The following is a 15,568-nucleotide window of genomic DNA, read 5'->3' on the forward strand; positions in this document are numbered from 1 at the left end:
GCAGCACCCAATAGATTAAAATCCTAGGAAAAATTATTCCTTGGATGGGGGCCCTAAGAAGAAATCACACCTACAACTTAGACTGATAAGTCAAAAACATCCTGGAAGAGGACAAGGGAAAACATTCCATGTATTATTCCCAAGAAAACCCTATGAATGTGTCTGTGATATTATCAGAAGTTGGGCTTGACTTGAAGAACACTTGTATTGACTTTTGTGGTAGAGGCTTGGTCCTAGTTGCTGACAGATTTGCAATAACACAATGCAAAAATAAGTTTAGCTCCAAAGGTTGAATCAAATTCTCTTTTAATGGAACTCCTAAAAGGCCTTAAACTGCCCTAGTTTAATCTGACAGATTATTATCAGAATAGAGCGTGCTCCAGAGTTCCACACTTACAAAAGGAAATCGCCATCCTTGCAGTTAGATTCCATTTATATGCGTGCGCACGAACAAATACAGAATAAGTGTTGGTGTAGATTGGTGAAAATGGGTTTTATGTTCCATTGTCAAGACAATTTTCCCTTCCATCAGATTTCTGTCTTGGTTGTTAATTAAACAGAAGACTTGCTACTGTAATGTATGCAGTGAATGAGACTTCTGTCCCACCCCCCTTTTTTTTTTTCCTCCTCCGACAATAGAAACACCCTGTATGTGTAAGCTGTCCTTGTCAGGGGAAAAAACGCCTGAGATCTGAGATCAATGGATCGGGCTGATTCCCTTCCGCATATCTTTTGAGATATTAAGAAAAGAAATAAGTCTTTAAGAAGTATTCTAATTAATAAACAAACTTTAATACAAAAATAATAAAAGTAAATGAAACAGAAATAACTAATGGTTACATTTTGATAATGAAAGCTTCGGTTGCCAAGTTGGCAGCCGAACAAAGAAGAAAGGAATTTTGGAATGGAAACGCATGCGCAATAAATCACTTTCAGATAAGAACTTTTATGACCTGCGCAATAACTCTTTCTTAGTTTAACTCTTGAGTGTCAATTCATTCAGTTCAGGCCTAGCAAACTTTTTAACATCGTGACAGTCCTCAGCGACTATTGTGCTTTTAAAGTACTTCCTGGATTGATCGTGTTACTAATACATATTTCATGATGAATCTATGGGGAACAAAGTGTCCAGAACTGCCCCCCCCCCATAAGATCCGCTATGTAACATTTTTACGGAAGCTCTTTTGGCTTTAGTGTCTAGCATAGTTACAGTATTTATCCAGAGATAGGTTGCCTCTGATTCTGGAGGCTCTACTTAGAGAACATAGATAGCTATGGCTAGATCTTTTAAAACAGTTGATGATGGTGACCATTGCAACAATCTACGTTGCAAGAGTGGGACGCGGTGGCTCAGTGGCTAAGATGCTGAGCTTGTTGATCAGAAAGGTTGGCAGTTCGGCGGTTCAAATCCCTAGCGCCGCGTAACGGAGTGAGCTCCCGTTACTTGTCCCAGCTTCTGCCAACCTAGCAGTTCGAAAGCACATAAAAAATGCAAGTAGAAAACTAGGAGCCACCTTTGGTGGGAAGGTAACAGTGCTCCGTGCGCCTTTGGCATTTAGTCATGCTGGCCACATGACCACGGAGACGTCTTTGGACAGTGCTGTATCTTTGGCTTTGAAACGGAGATGAGCACCGCCCCCTAGAGTTGGGAACGACTAGCACATATGTGTGAGGGAAACCTTTACCGTTACCTATGTTGCAAGAAGAAATATTTCTTTATCCTGAATCTCCTGCCAATCACTTTGAATTGGGAGACTGGGAGTTCGACCGTTTGAAAGGAAATTTCTTTTTCTTCTACAGTATACCTTTTTCCAAAGATTTATCATGGTTTATGTAGTACATTCTTCTCATTCCTCCTTCTCCAGTTTAATTTGGTCTGGAAATTCGGAGGGTTATTTGCCCAGTAGTTATAGGCTTCCATGGCTTTGCAGCAGAAGAATGGCAGAGATCCAGATTTGAATTGCCCTGATTGTGTGTCTCGGTTTGTTTTCAATGAGGTGTAGAGGTTACACCCTTAGCAAGCAGTGGAAAACTGAGAAAGTTGTTTGTAGCTTCAGTTTTCTTCATGGCCATAGGGCATTGAGCCTCTTTAATTGTTGAGGAAAGGGTTCCCCCCCCCCTATATATCCCACCCCCAAATCATCATCATCATTTGCCCTCATCTGCTTTTAGAGAAATCACGTTAAAGGCATTAAGCCAAGAATTTGGATGAAACAATAATATGTGGACAGCGAGTTAAGGAGCACTATTATCTCTGACCACAAACCAACGCTGGAGAACAAGTCTCATGCAATGTGATCTCGTTGTGGACCACAAAGCATGTCAAGCAGAGAAAGTTTGGCAGGTCTGTCTAAGATCGGAGGTGGAGATGAGGGCAGAAATTGGATGCAAAGGCCTCTCATAAGTTGTGCCGCCAACCACAGAACGTGGGTTTTAATGAAAGCAACGCTGCTTATTTTGGGAGAGTGAGGAAGTCAAGCGATGCTGAGCCCCTTCGGCAATCAGAGAAGGAAACCAAAGATGTCTGATCCAGTTGCTCACCAGACCATTTTGTCTTCTCATTCTAAGCCAGTGTTTCTCAAACTTGGCGACTTTAAGTCCTGTGGACTTCAACTCCCAGAATTCCCCAGCCAGCTATGCTGGCTGGGGGATTCTGGGAGTTGAAGTCCACAGGACTTAAAGTCGCCAAGTTTGAGAAACACTGTTCTAAGCTTATAATAAGAGGAGAGAGAGAGAGAGAGAGAGAGAGAGAGAGAGAGAGAGAGAGAGAGAGAGAGAGAGAGAGAGAGAGAGAGAGAGAGAGAGAGAGAGGGAGGGAGAGAGAGGGAGAGAATGGGAAAGGGAGAAAAATGTCAGCTTAAATTTAACATCTGTTATCTATGCTCAGTCATGGAATTAGAGACCCAAACACTGTTTTTGCTATTAGCTATTGTGAGAGGTTTTATATCCAAATATATTTTATTCTTTATACTCCTTCCATCTTCCCTTAAAACATTAACAGAATCCAAAATGGTCTGAGAATCAGCGTCTCCGCTAGATAATTGACAGTCAAACTGAAACTAAATCAATCCAATAAAAATAGCAAATGGGTGGAAACCCTTTACTCAAACGTCCTCAAATCTCCAAATAGGTTACCTAATCCACATATCAAAGGATAAGGTCTGCAAACACAAATTAATTAACGTAAGTCTTCCAGCGGAACTGCATGTTCACAAGAATACACACACACACACACACACACACTTCATGTGTCACCCTAGAATTAGCATGTAGACACTTCTGCTCCCCCTAAAAAAATCTGCTGTTGTACTCCACTTCTCTGCAGCTGCCCATAAAGGAATAAATATTTAGGAATAAATATTTCTTCTTTCCTCACAGCTGTCTGGATCTCATTTTTATTTATTCTTGTACAGCCCCAGCTCGAGTTGGAACCCCAAATTATTCTTCTGACACTGTCCACTGATCTAGGAATGGGACCCGAGGGACTCCCAAGAACCAAATATTGGCAGAGAGAGAAGATATTATGACTTATATTTCTACGTTAATTATATCATGCCTTGAAGGAGTCCTTAGAAAAATGACAGGTCCTAGGAAATTATCTGCACCCACCATATTTGTGATTGATTGAGTAAAGGAAGGCTTTCAGGGATGGGTAGCCAAAAGGGCTTTCAGATTTGTATGGTAGGACTTGAATTTGGATTGATAGAAAAATAGCCTGCTTCATTTCCAAACGAATACAATTTAAATTAGAGAAATGGATACAGGTAGTCTTCCACATACAACCATAATTGAAGAACTGCCCATACTAAGGCTGCATGTCAGGATGACCATTAAGTGAGATGGTCTTGTTTAATAACTCCCACTGCTTATTCTCCCTGATGCAACCATTCAATGAATTGTCATTAAGCAGAGTATGGGATGCCTCGAGGGTAGGAGAGGCCCTTGGAGGCCTTGGCAAGCCCATGGCCTCCTGCCCTGGGCCTCCAAAAACCTCCTTACCCCCTGTGCTCCTCTTTCCACCCCTTTGGTCCAGGGGTGGGTTGCTGCCGGTTTTACTACCGGTTTGCAACCCGCCCGCATGCCAGACGCACATTGTGCATGCGTGCACTGTTCAATGTAGATTGTTCTTCACGCATGTGCAGAACAATTTACAGTGAACTGCGCATGCACGGCCCCAAAAAACCAAAATGGTGGTGGCCCAGTGGCAGCGAGTGAACCAGTTCAGGGGTGTGTCAGTAAGGTGACCAATCGTCCTCCTTTAGGGAGGACAGTCCTTCTTTTGTAAGTTCTATCCTCCCTCGAAAAGTGTCCTCCTACATGTCCTCCTTTTCGATATTTGAAGACTAATCTGTTGCGCGTTATGTGACGTATTTGTATTTGACATGACAATTCGTCAAGGCTCGGTATAGTGCGGTATAAGACGCGATTATGAGATGCATGCGCTCCACACGGGGGACCTTGAGAGAGAGCGCCACTCGCAAGTGGCTTTGTTTACTTCTTACCGAAACACGCCACGCCACATACGCACGCAGTAGACTCACGGCACGTCGGCAATTGAATGACTCACGGTAATTATTTCTTTCTCAGTGAATATTCAATTATACAGAGGTAAGTACAATTCACGTTTTATTGATTAATTATCTATTTAATAATTTCCAAATATGTATAATTTTATTTACAAGTTTATACAACCCTGTTGTCAACAGAAGTGTAAAATAATTTAAATTTTAGTGAAGTTTATTCGCTTATGTTATTAAAATTTCAGTTGTAATAATTACTTTTATTTATTCATAATGTGCTTGTATTGTTCGTCTAGCTTTATATTTTATTTTAAATTTTAAATTTCATTTAGGGATGGAAAAATCAAAAAAGAGGAAATGCCATTTCAACGATCAATTGAAAAAGGAATTTCCATTCCTCATATCAAAGAAAGATGCCATTGTTTTCTGCAATATTTGCAGAGGAGAATTTTGTATTGCAGTTGGGGGCAGAGCAGCTATAACGAAACACTTGTCCACCAACAAACATAAGCAATCATTAGATGCATCAGCTTCCAGTCGTAAAGTAACAGGTTTTTTAAAAACTTCAAATTATTCTGAAGATGAAAAACAGTTAGCTGCAATGGAGGGAACATTTGCATTTCATACCATAATTCACAATCTAAGTTTTCGTACTATGGATTGTACAACTAAATTATTGAAAAAGTTTCACAATGCTAAATTTTCATGCGCCAGGACAAAATGCGAGGCTATTATTAAATCAGTATTTAAAAATTACTGTGATAAAATACTTACAGCAGACTTGAAAATTGCAGCATTTGTAACGGTTTTATCTGATGCAGCAAATCATAATGAAACCAAATTGTATCCAATATTAGTATGATATTTTAATGTTACCAAGGGGATTCAAGTAAAAATTTTAAATTTAGAATCCATTGAGGGTGAAACTGCTGAAATTTTGACAAACCATCCATACAGAGTAATAAATAAAAACAATTTGAAATCCAAAGTTGTTGCACTAACAGCTGATAATACAAACACAAATTTTGGTGGGCGAAGACGCAAAGGGGTGAATAATGTGTATGTAAAATTACAAGATTTACTCCAAAAGAAAATACTAGGAATAGGTTGTAATGCACATATTTTGTCAAATGCAATCAACACGGCATCATGTGCCATGCCAATTGATGTAGAAGTAATAATAACTACAATTTATTTGTATTTTAGTCGTTTTACTGTTCGTGTGGCTACTTTAAAACAATTTTGTGAAGAAGCAAATGTTGAATACAAAAAACTTTTAGGATATTCAAAAGTTAGATGTCTTGCTCTAACATCTGCTGTAGAGCGTGTTCTACAATTATTTGAGCCTCTCCATTCATATTTTTTAAGTTTAGACAAATGTCCTAAAATCCTGGAATCGTTTTTCAATAATGAAATATCTGAGATATTAATGTATTTTGTACATAATCAAGCATCAATTTTTCACAAAACGATTCAAACAATTGAAGGTGAACACATTTCAGCTACAGAAGTTAGTCTTATTTTGAATGACTTTATCCTTCAATCTAAATCTCGATTTGAAGATAAATTTCTTCCTTTAATTATGAAAAGAAAATTGTCAGACTTAGAGGAATCAAATCCGTGCATAACGGAAACGTTTATCAAAGAAGTGCAGAATTTTTACCAAACATGTTTTCAATATATCGAAGAATGGTCTGAAACAAACATCACGGGAAATAACAGTTTTCAATGGTGTTTTTTTACTTCATCGCAAGTATATTGGACAGATATTGAATCTTGTGTTGAGTTTTTATCTAAAGAAATGCCAGACATTAAAATAGACGACAATTGTCTCTTTGAAGAAATTAGAAGACTGAATGTATATTTAAATTCTGAAAAATTAATACAATGGGAAAATCAACACGTTGAAATTGATAAAAGATGGGTGGATATTTTCAGCCATTTCAAAAATGAACATATTCCATGTGAAAATTTATTTATACTTGTTCAATTTACGTTGTGCTGCCCTGGAACTAATGCAGCAGTTGAAAGAGTTTTTTTCAATTGCCAATGATTTTTGGACAAGTGAGAAATCGAGATTGAATGTTGATACTCTAGCTGCAGCACTTGCCGTAAAATTCAATGTGAAGGATATTTCTTGTTCAGATATTTCCAATATATTGTTAGAAGATGATACATCGACAAAAAATATTAGTTCAATGGAAAAGTACTCATTTAAATAATAATTAACAGGCATGTAAGCATAATTACAATATAAAATGTTACAAATGTTTTTATTATGCATATATCATATTTTAGTGTATTATTGTTGCAATGAATAAAATATTTCTTTTATTTACGATATTTTTTTCCAATTTATTTGTCCTCCTTTTCATTGCAAAAAAGTTGGTCACCTTAGTGCTGCCGGTTCTGCGACCCAGGCCTGAATTCCACTACCGGTTCGGCTGAACCAGGCCAAACTGGGAGCAACCCATCTCTGCTTGGGTCCCAGCAGGCCTTTTCCCCCTCCCACCAGACCTCTGCAGGCCTTTACCTCCCCAACGAGTCCCCATAGCCTGCAGGGACCTGGTAGAGAAGGGGAAAGCCTGCTGGGACCCAAGGGGAAGGATAGACCTGCTAGCACCCCAGTGTGAGGTGAAAAGACCTGCAGGGACTCAATGGGAAAAGGGAAGGCCTGCGGGGACATGAAGGAAGATAGGCAGGGGTGGACATTGAATCCTCCCTGTGATTGGTAGTAAGGGTGAATTACCATGTTTTGGTTTTGTAGTCTTCCTCTGTTGTACGTTTTTCAAATCAGCTGAATGCAGGAGACAAAATCGATTAAATAAATACATTTATTTAGAGTCAAGATCGCATAAAAGATCACTTTATAGTGCTTTGGTAAGACCAATACTACATCCAGTTTTGGTTGCCATGATGTAAAAAAGATGTTGAGACTTTAGAAAGAGTATAGAGAAGAACAGCCAAGATGGTTAGGGGCAGTGGTGGTTCCAGATTCGGCGTCACCCACATGCACACATGTGCGCACGCATCGTACTTGCCTGCGAAGCTTCTGCAAGCCTCCGTGATGCTCCAGCTGCTCGGCGGAGCATCGCGCAGGCGCCATATGCGCCATGCATGTGCGCGGAAGCACCAAAGGCTTAAAGGACAGGTAAGGAGCTCGGGCGGGCGAGTGGGCCCTCTGGAGCGCCGTACCGGAACGGTACCCGGTGCTCTGGGCAGGCTCCGGTACGCCCGTACCAGGGTGTACCGCCTCCAACCCACCTCTGGTTAGAGGACTGGAGGCTAAAACATATGAAGAACAGTTCAGGAATTGAGTATCTGTACTTTAATGAAAAGAAGGATGAGGGCTGAAATGCTACCAGTTTGCTCGAACCTGTAGTAAAAAAAAAATGCTATTGTTTCGGGAGAACCGGTATTTCCGATGATCAGCTGTGATGCGTGATTTATATTACCTAGAATCGTCAAGTTTCCTGCTTTCTAGCTAATCTAAATCGCCTGGCACAGCCGATTCCCTGCCCCCTTCCCGCCTGTTCTACTTACCTTTGCAGGCGCACTCAGTAGCAGGCTCGTCCCATTTTGACACTTTGTGCACATGCGCACTCACATTGCTACTGAACCAGTAGCAAAGGTAAGTTGATTTCACCCCTGGATCAACCTATTCTCCAAAGTACCTGAAGGTAAGACAAGAAGCAATGGATGGAAGCTAATCAAGGAGAGAAGCAACCTAGAACTAAGGAGAAATTTCCTGACAATTAGAACAATTAATCAATGGAATGGCTTACCCCCAGAATTGTTGGTGCTCTAATACTGGAAGTTTTTAAGAAGAGATTGGACAACAATTTGTCTGAGTAGGAGGTTGGACTAGATAGAAGCTATCCAAGATCCCTTCCAACTCTGTTGTTATTATTGTTATTTTAAATAAATGTATAACAATGTAATCTTTTTAATTAGAAGTCCTTTTACTTATGCTTTTGTTCCATTCTTAAACAAATTTCAAATCCACTATTGCAGATCAGGTATAATTCTATCATGTCATTGTTATTTAAACTTATGTATTTAATACATTGAAAGTTGCTCCTATTTAGTGGTAGAAGGAAAGCCTAACTCATTACCTTGGATCAGCTTGGATTTTGCCAGTGAAAAGACTTACGAATAACACTGAGACAACACACAACACCACATTCCCAGTAAAAGATCGAATTGCTGCGTTTGTGACATATTAAACTTGATTAGTTTTATCAGGTTTTTATCCAGTTCACATGTTAAGTGAACCCCAGTCCTCGTAATTACTTTATGATCCAACATTCTATGCAAACTAAGAAAATGGGGTCATTTCAGCCTGCTGTATGAATGTGAATTACACTCAGGCACTGTCAGAGACCTGGTCAAATTGGGATGAGAAATCTGTGGTGCCTCTTCCTTTGGAATTTGGACGTCCATAGAAATGAAATTACGGAGAGAAGAAAGGAAGAATATTGGCAAAAATAGATTGCGGATGAATGGTTCATGGCTGCAATTCAGCAGCTTTGTGGGGGACAGGGACTCCTCAGCTCCGATGGGGAATTCAGGCCCTGAACACAACCACCTGTCCTCATGATGACCCAATCAGTCTCTCCACACAGACTTATCTGATGTGACTTGGGCTATGGGCTTGCTTCCCACACCCATGTGTTTGTACTCAGTAAAATTTAATCAATAGAAGAAATCAACACTCTGCCCATTGAGCCTCTATGGCCACCCTGCTGAGAGGTTGAGAAAAGCAGCTGGAAGGGAGGATCGCCCTAACACCAGGGCAAGACGGTAGAAAAGCTAAGCCAAGCCGCTGTGATTGAGGCAATTCACTATTCAATTCCAGATGCTGAGGACAGAGGTTCAGCACCCCATTAATTTTCTGCAGCCGTTTGTAGCCCCTTTTGATGTGTTCTTGAAAGATGTTCCCTGTCAAATCCAGGATGCTAGATCTTTGGGTCTCGTTCAGCATGGATTTTGTTTGGTTCACTTTGTATTCTCATTCAAAAATTATTAAAAGAACATTTAATTCAATTTCTAGCTGTGACAGATTACTGGCTGGATTTGCATAACAAACGAGTGTTTTAATTTTATTTCAATTACATTTAAATTAAAATAAATCAACTTTAAGGTTTCTTCTGACCTTACCCTTGTTATGTGGCCCTGTCACTTTATTGCTTTCTTGGCATGCCAGCCACGGGTGGACCTTGGCCCAGCAAAGTTTACATACTTTTGGTTAACAATTGCATCTAGGTTACCCTGGACTCACAGCCAAACCATTGTGATAATTGAAATATTTTAGTAAAATGTCAAGAAGTGTTGACCATTACCCCATGCAGTGATTTGATTCAGGATTTATTGGCTGTGTTCACAGAGCTTGCTTAATTTAATTGTTCCATTAATTCATTTTCTGGCTTAGAGTGAACCATTTCACTCTGGGCTGAGTTTATATAACACGCTAAACTATTTTTTAAAAAATTGTTACCAAGGTTAGCTGCTCTAAACCAATTCAGCAACCCGGGCATATCTAGCCACCAGGTTTGTAACTGACCTGCTCAAATATTTTCTGTGAATGCAGCCACTCTGCCTGCTAAGGTGGTGTCACTCCTCTTCTGACGAATTCTTATTAGAAATTGAAAATTACCCACGAAACGTGTCGCAGGCATCATCTCATCATTTTAAAAACCAGGGCAGGAGAATTGGGAAGCACTTGTAAACCACAGTGAGGGAAATAGTCTACCCAGGTTTCAAAGCCAAGCATTACCGTGCAATTGCACAGATTCAGAGATGCTTTTGAACCAGTGCAAAGTTCAGATGCAGAGATGCCTTTAAACCCTGCAGAAACTCTGATTCTTAGACTACCTCTGATTTATTTTTATTTTTATTTTTTGGACTGTAGTCTGCTGCCTCATCATCTTCTTTAGCCTTGGGTTTGGACTTGACCCTCTGAGTCTCTGAGTTTATGCGTTACAAATTACTAATTCAGTTATTGGCTTGCTTGTTAACAGTTTAAAAAACAGGACATTTTCCATTTCCTTTAATGGCTAACTGTTGCAATAAGCATCATGGGCGCATTTGCAAAAACGGTTTAATTAGGCCGACCACACAGAGACAATGGAAACAAGCTTGCAATAAGTTTCATGAAAACATTAATATTTTGTTGAATCAAAGCCAGGGGGAAGTATACCTCCAGGACCTATGAAAAGCTGAGGTTTAGTACATGGATCAGCTAATTAAAAATTTTGTCAGCAGGCTGTCTTGAGGGAAAATACCTTGGGGGGCATATGGCACTTATTTTTTATTTCACTTATTTTCCAGCATAATTAAACTGGAATATATTAGGAGAAGTGGAAACAGATGGTCAAGAGGGACTTGCTTTCTAGGGCACAGAGTAAATTATTGGACATTTGATGTTGTTTAATTATTAAATTACATTTGATTTTCTAAAACATTCTTCCATATCCTAAATCTGCTTAGGAAAACAAACTTGATTGACACCATTTAGGCTTCCGGGGCTCCTTGTCAATTCATCACTATTTATCTATCCTCATGGAATAATAAGACAGAATTGCTGATTTGTGTTATATTGTATGCAGCAGTTTTTTAAAGCAGTGTTCTCATGCAAATGAAGGCAAATATATGTGCCCCGGGATAATGTTACAAAATCGAACCTGGGTCCGTCACCTCGGTTGGATCCTGCAGTGTTCTCACGAATTATTTAGCAGTTGCAAAGAAACTCATACTCATGTCTGCTCAGCTGGAGGACCAAGAGAAGATTTAATCAAATTGTTTTCCAAAACATCAGAGGGCAGGACAAGCAACAATGGTTGGAACTAATCAAAGAGAGAAGCAACCTGGAATTAAGGAGAAACTTCCTAACAGTGAGGACAATTAACCAATGAAACAACTTCAGAAATCGTGGACGCTTCATCAATGGAGGTTTTTAAGAAGAGACCAGTCAGTCACTTATTTTAAATGGTATAGGTTCTCCTGCTTGAGCAGAGGACTAGACTAGAAGGCCTTCAAGGTCCCTTCCAGCTCATGCTATTCTATTTCACCATATCTGTTGCTCCACATTCCTCTTCTGCTCTTTGGGAATTGAATGTCTGCAGCTGAGGCCTGTTGATAAAGGCTGAGACTCTCCACACCAATAGAGTCGGTATCTCTTAGCAGGAGGCTTCAGCTAGCAGAGAAACTTGTGTAGGGAGGGCAGTCAGCCAAAGCAAATATATTATGCAGCCTGCAGTCGCCTGGCCAAGAAGGAAGTGGATAGAGAGGCACCTGCTGTGCTGATTACATGCTGGAAGGAAGGTGTATAGCTCTAAGAACACTGTTTGCTGAAAGGCAGGGCCATATCTCCCCAAGTCCCACCCCAATCATTTCTGCTCTTCCACTCTTCTTCTTCGGAAGGGATGAGCGATTCAGGGTCATAGGCAGCTCCCCAACCTTCTTTTCCAGCCATAAGAGACTCCTCTCACCATCCTGACTGAAAAACTGATGGCCCCTCTTTGAGTCTTGAAATACTTGAAAACTGACCTATTATAGGACTTAACAACAAAGAACTCTCACCATAGAAACAAAGAACAAAATGATCCCCATAAATTGTACAATACTGTCATCCTTAGTGCTCTGCCCAAAATGTGAAGTTTGGTCTATGGTTACAGGACAACAACTGTGATCTCATGCAATAGCCCCAGGTGTCCTGCTGAAAAAAATCACACCCAAATCCATTAAAATCTGGCACGCGAGACTCTCAAAGTCTTATCGGTGGATTTTTAATTGGGGGGGGGGGAGATTTGAATGGGTGTTTTAGTACCCACTGATATTTAACTACAGAAGGATGTCCTTATCAAAGATGGAGAACAAGTTCCTTATGTTCATCAAGCTGTGATTGATGTTACCTTCTGCAGTGCAGGGAAGAGATGGTTCTCAGGTCAATGGTCCTTTCCTGCAGGATTAGTAGAACAGTTTCCCCAATCTATTGCTCTCCAGATTTGTTGAGACCGCAACTGACCAAAGTCCTTGCCAGATAGCAGGGAATTCTAAGAGCATCTATAGAACACCAGATTGGGAAAACTAACATAGAAATTGTAGCAATGGGGGACATCTATGGTCATTTTGCACATTGTTCCAGATGCATAGTCCTTCCAGATTTGTGTTTTAAGCAATCTCTTTTTCTCAATTATTGAATTTCATAGGGAATTTAGAAATCCCCAGCTGTTACCTGTAACCAAGCCATCATGAGGCCTTCAATCTCCAAAATTTGAAATGTCTAGTTTCACAAGTTTTAATACCTTAGAGAATCTGCATTAGTTCTCCCATTCCAAAGTGTGGAATCTCTATGTATAATGTCTTTGGTTAGGTCTTCCAGTGATGTCAGTCATCCAGGTCCTGCTTGTCCCAAATGTGATTTTTCAAGAGGCAACTGGATTTTGTTTTTGTTTTTCTTTGAAGAGCTGAAGAAGCTTCTTGGATTAGAAGAGAGACATCTTCAAAGAAAAAACAGGAAGTCCAGTTGCCTCTTGAAAAATCACCTTTGGGCCTTCCAATGATATTCACATACATTATAGTAGTATAGTATAGAAGCATATCTTCACCATTGGCTTTCAATGCCTAGCTTTTAGGCACAAACAGTATGCAAAATCTAAGCTCCTTTACAATCAAATTACTTTCTCCTTTACAATTATATGGGCTCAACTGTGGCGGGAAAGAAGCATCAATCTTCTTGTGTATAGCGAATCTATGCATCTAGCACCATGATGGCAAACCTATGGCACACATGCCAGAGGTAGCACGCAAAGCTCTCTCTGTGGTCATGCGCGCCGTCGCCAGCTCCTCTTCTGGTTTCTGGTCAGCTGGTCTTCATGGGCGCTGAAGCGCCAGAAAACGGCCTGAAAACGGCCTGAAAATGGTCAAAAAACAGGCTGTTTTCCTGGCCGTTTCTGAGCCATTTCTGGGCCATTTTGGCCCAGAAAGCAGCTTGAAAACGGCCAAAAAACAGGCATGTGCACACCAACCCACCAGTATTTGGGTTGCCGGCGCTCCAGCGGGTACACAGACACATATACATGCGCATACATATGTACACATATATATGTATGTTCCGGTTTGGGCCTTTGGTGCCAAAAAGGTTCGCCATCACTGATCTAGCATCATATTTACAAACCATATTCCTGTAGAAAATTAGCAAGAAAAATGAAGATGACAGCGTTCTTCTTACAGTCTTCATCATCTGGCAATCCCAAGTAGATTTAAACATGACAGCCAGTGTGAAGCTAAAGCATTGGACCTGGCACAAGGAAGATCTAGGTTCTACTCCACCTCCAGCAGAAATTCACTGGGCAAACTATCTCATAGGGTTGTGGAGAAAAACAGGAGGGAATGTCTTGAATGCCACGTTGAGCTCTTGAGTGGGATATAAATCTAATAAGGAAACAGTAGATATATTATTAGGTGAATGGATTAATAGATAAATCAGGTAAATAGATAGCTTCAATGGGATTTGAGTTGCTTTATTTTGAATGAGCAGAGGCCAATGAGAAGAGCATCACCCCTTTCACCCCACCACAATTCTCCAAAGGCAACTTTTCTCTTTCTTTTCATATTACTCCTGTGTGTGTGTGTGTGTGTGTGTGTGTGTGTGTGTGTGTGTGTAAGGAAGAACTGTTTCCTTGTCTTTTGCATTTAGCCATCAGTGCAGCATTCCAACCTCACACTCAAATTAGATTTTTCTTCTGTTCATGAATGGTGGCGAGAATCTGCCTTTTTTAAGCAACAAGCATTGATCCTATTCTGTGTATGTGTAAGGGAGAGAAAGAGATGGGAGGAATAAAGGAAATATGGAGGTTGTTTTGTAGTGGGTGAAGCCTGGGGAGCCCATTACACCAGAAGAGCTAGAAATATTGGTGTTCAGCCAGCACTGATTCAACAGGCAAATCTGGGACATGAGGAAATATAGCCAACAACAATTTTTCTCCTTTTCTAACAAAAGTTCCAGAAAGTTTGAAGGCATGGGAAAGGTAACTGTATGTTCCCTTTTCTAAAATAGAGCAGGGGGAAAAAAAGCACATTCATGTTATAGTAAACATGCTCTTTGGGTATGTAGGAAGTTATCACCCAGCCCTCTCCCAGAAAAATGAAATATCCTAGGAAATATTGATAAGGCAGAATATTATATTTTCCTGGATGTAAAAAAGGGAGAAACACATTTTAAACACAAAGTAAATTCCTGCAGCTTCCTGCCCATCCCCACTTTGTCAATGGGCCATTAAGAAGGCCAAGCTAGTCCACTTTACATAATAAAGAGTTCTCCTCTTCAACTCCAGAGTGATGGGATTAAGGCAGGATAATAAGCCTTTACTCAACTGACCACATGGCATCTAAACTCAATCAAACCTGGATTCAAACTCAGCCTAGAGGGTTGCCCTTGCACGGGCCCAATCAGAATACATTTCTTACACAGGAACAGGAAACAGATAGGTGGGGCAGAACAGATTATAAAAAGCCCTGCAAGGCTCTTCTCTTCCCTTCTCTTCTTCTCCACCAACATTGAAGCATGTGATCACCTTTTCTGTTCAGGACTCAAGCCATGCGGTCCTGTCCACCATTAAAACCATCTTTCCAAGCAGCCTCCATGTCTCCAGTGTCTTTTTCCCCACTTGGAGCCGAACCCAGAAGGACATTTCTTCCAACAGGTATTAAAGAATAGTCCTGCCTCTCATTGTTTTGCAGAGCTTGGCACTTAATATGGGTTGCAAGTCACTGATGTAGTTTGAAAACCAGTGGCTGATTCACAACTCCGGAATATAGGCTGCGCACATCCTACCTGCCTAGGAAGAAGCTGCAAAGTTAATATTTTCAGTCTGATTATGGGAGAGAACAGGAAAATAGTTCTAACAATGGCTCTCTCCCCCCCCCCACCCCAAAAAAACCTAGAATACTGGGGTTCAATTCAAATATATATGATGTACTGAATGTATGCATATTGCTGATATACATACATTCACTCAACCTGTACATTTGGGACATTTTCAAGA

The 15,568-nt window shown here is 40.5% G+C and overlaps 1 long non-coding RNA gene across 2 annotated transcripts in view; it reads left to right on the plus strand.

Annotated features, from left to right (window-relative positions):
- Window positions 1-15,568, plus strand: part of LOC309386721 — a 346,606-nt gene that overhangs the window by 249,306 nt on the left and 81,732 nt on the right. The window lies entirely within an intron of this gene.

Source organism: Natrix helvetica (genome assembly GCF_964273705.1).
Source record: "Natrix helvetica genome assembly, chromosome: 2".
In the NCBI taxonomy this organism is placed as follows: Eukaryota; Metazoa; Chordata; class Lepidosauria; order Squamata; family Natricidae; genus Natrix; species Natrix helvetica.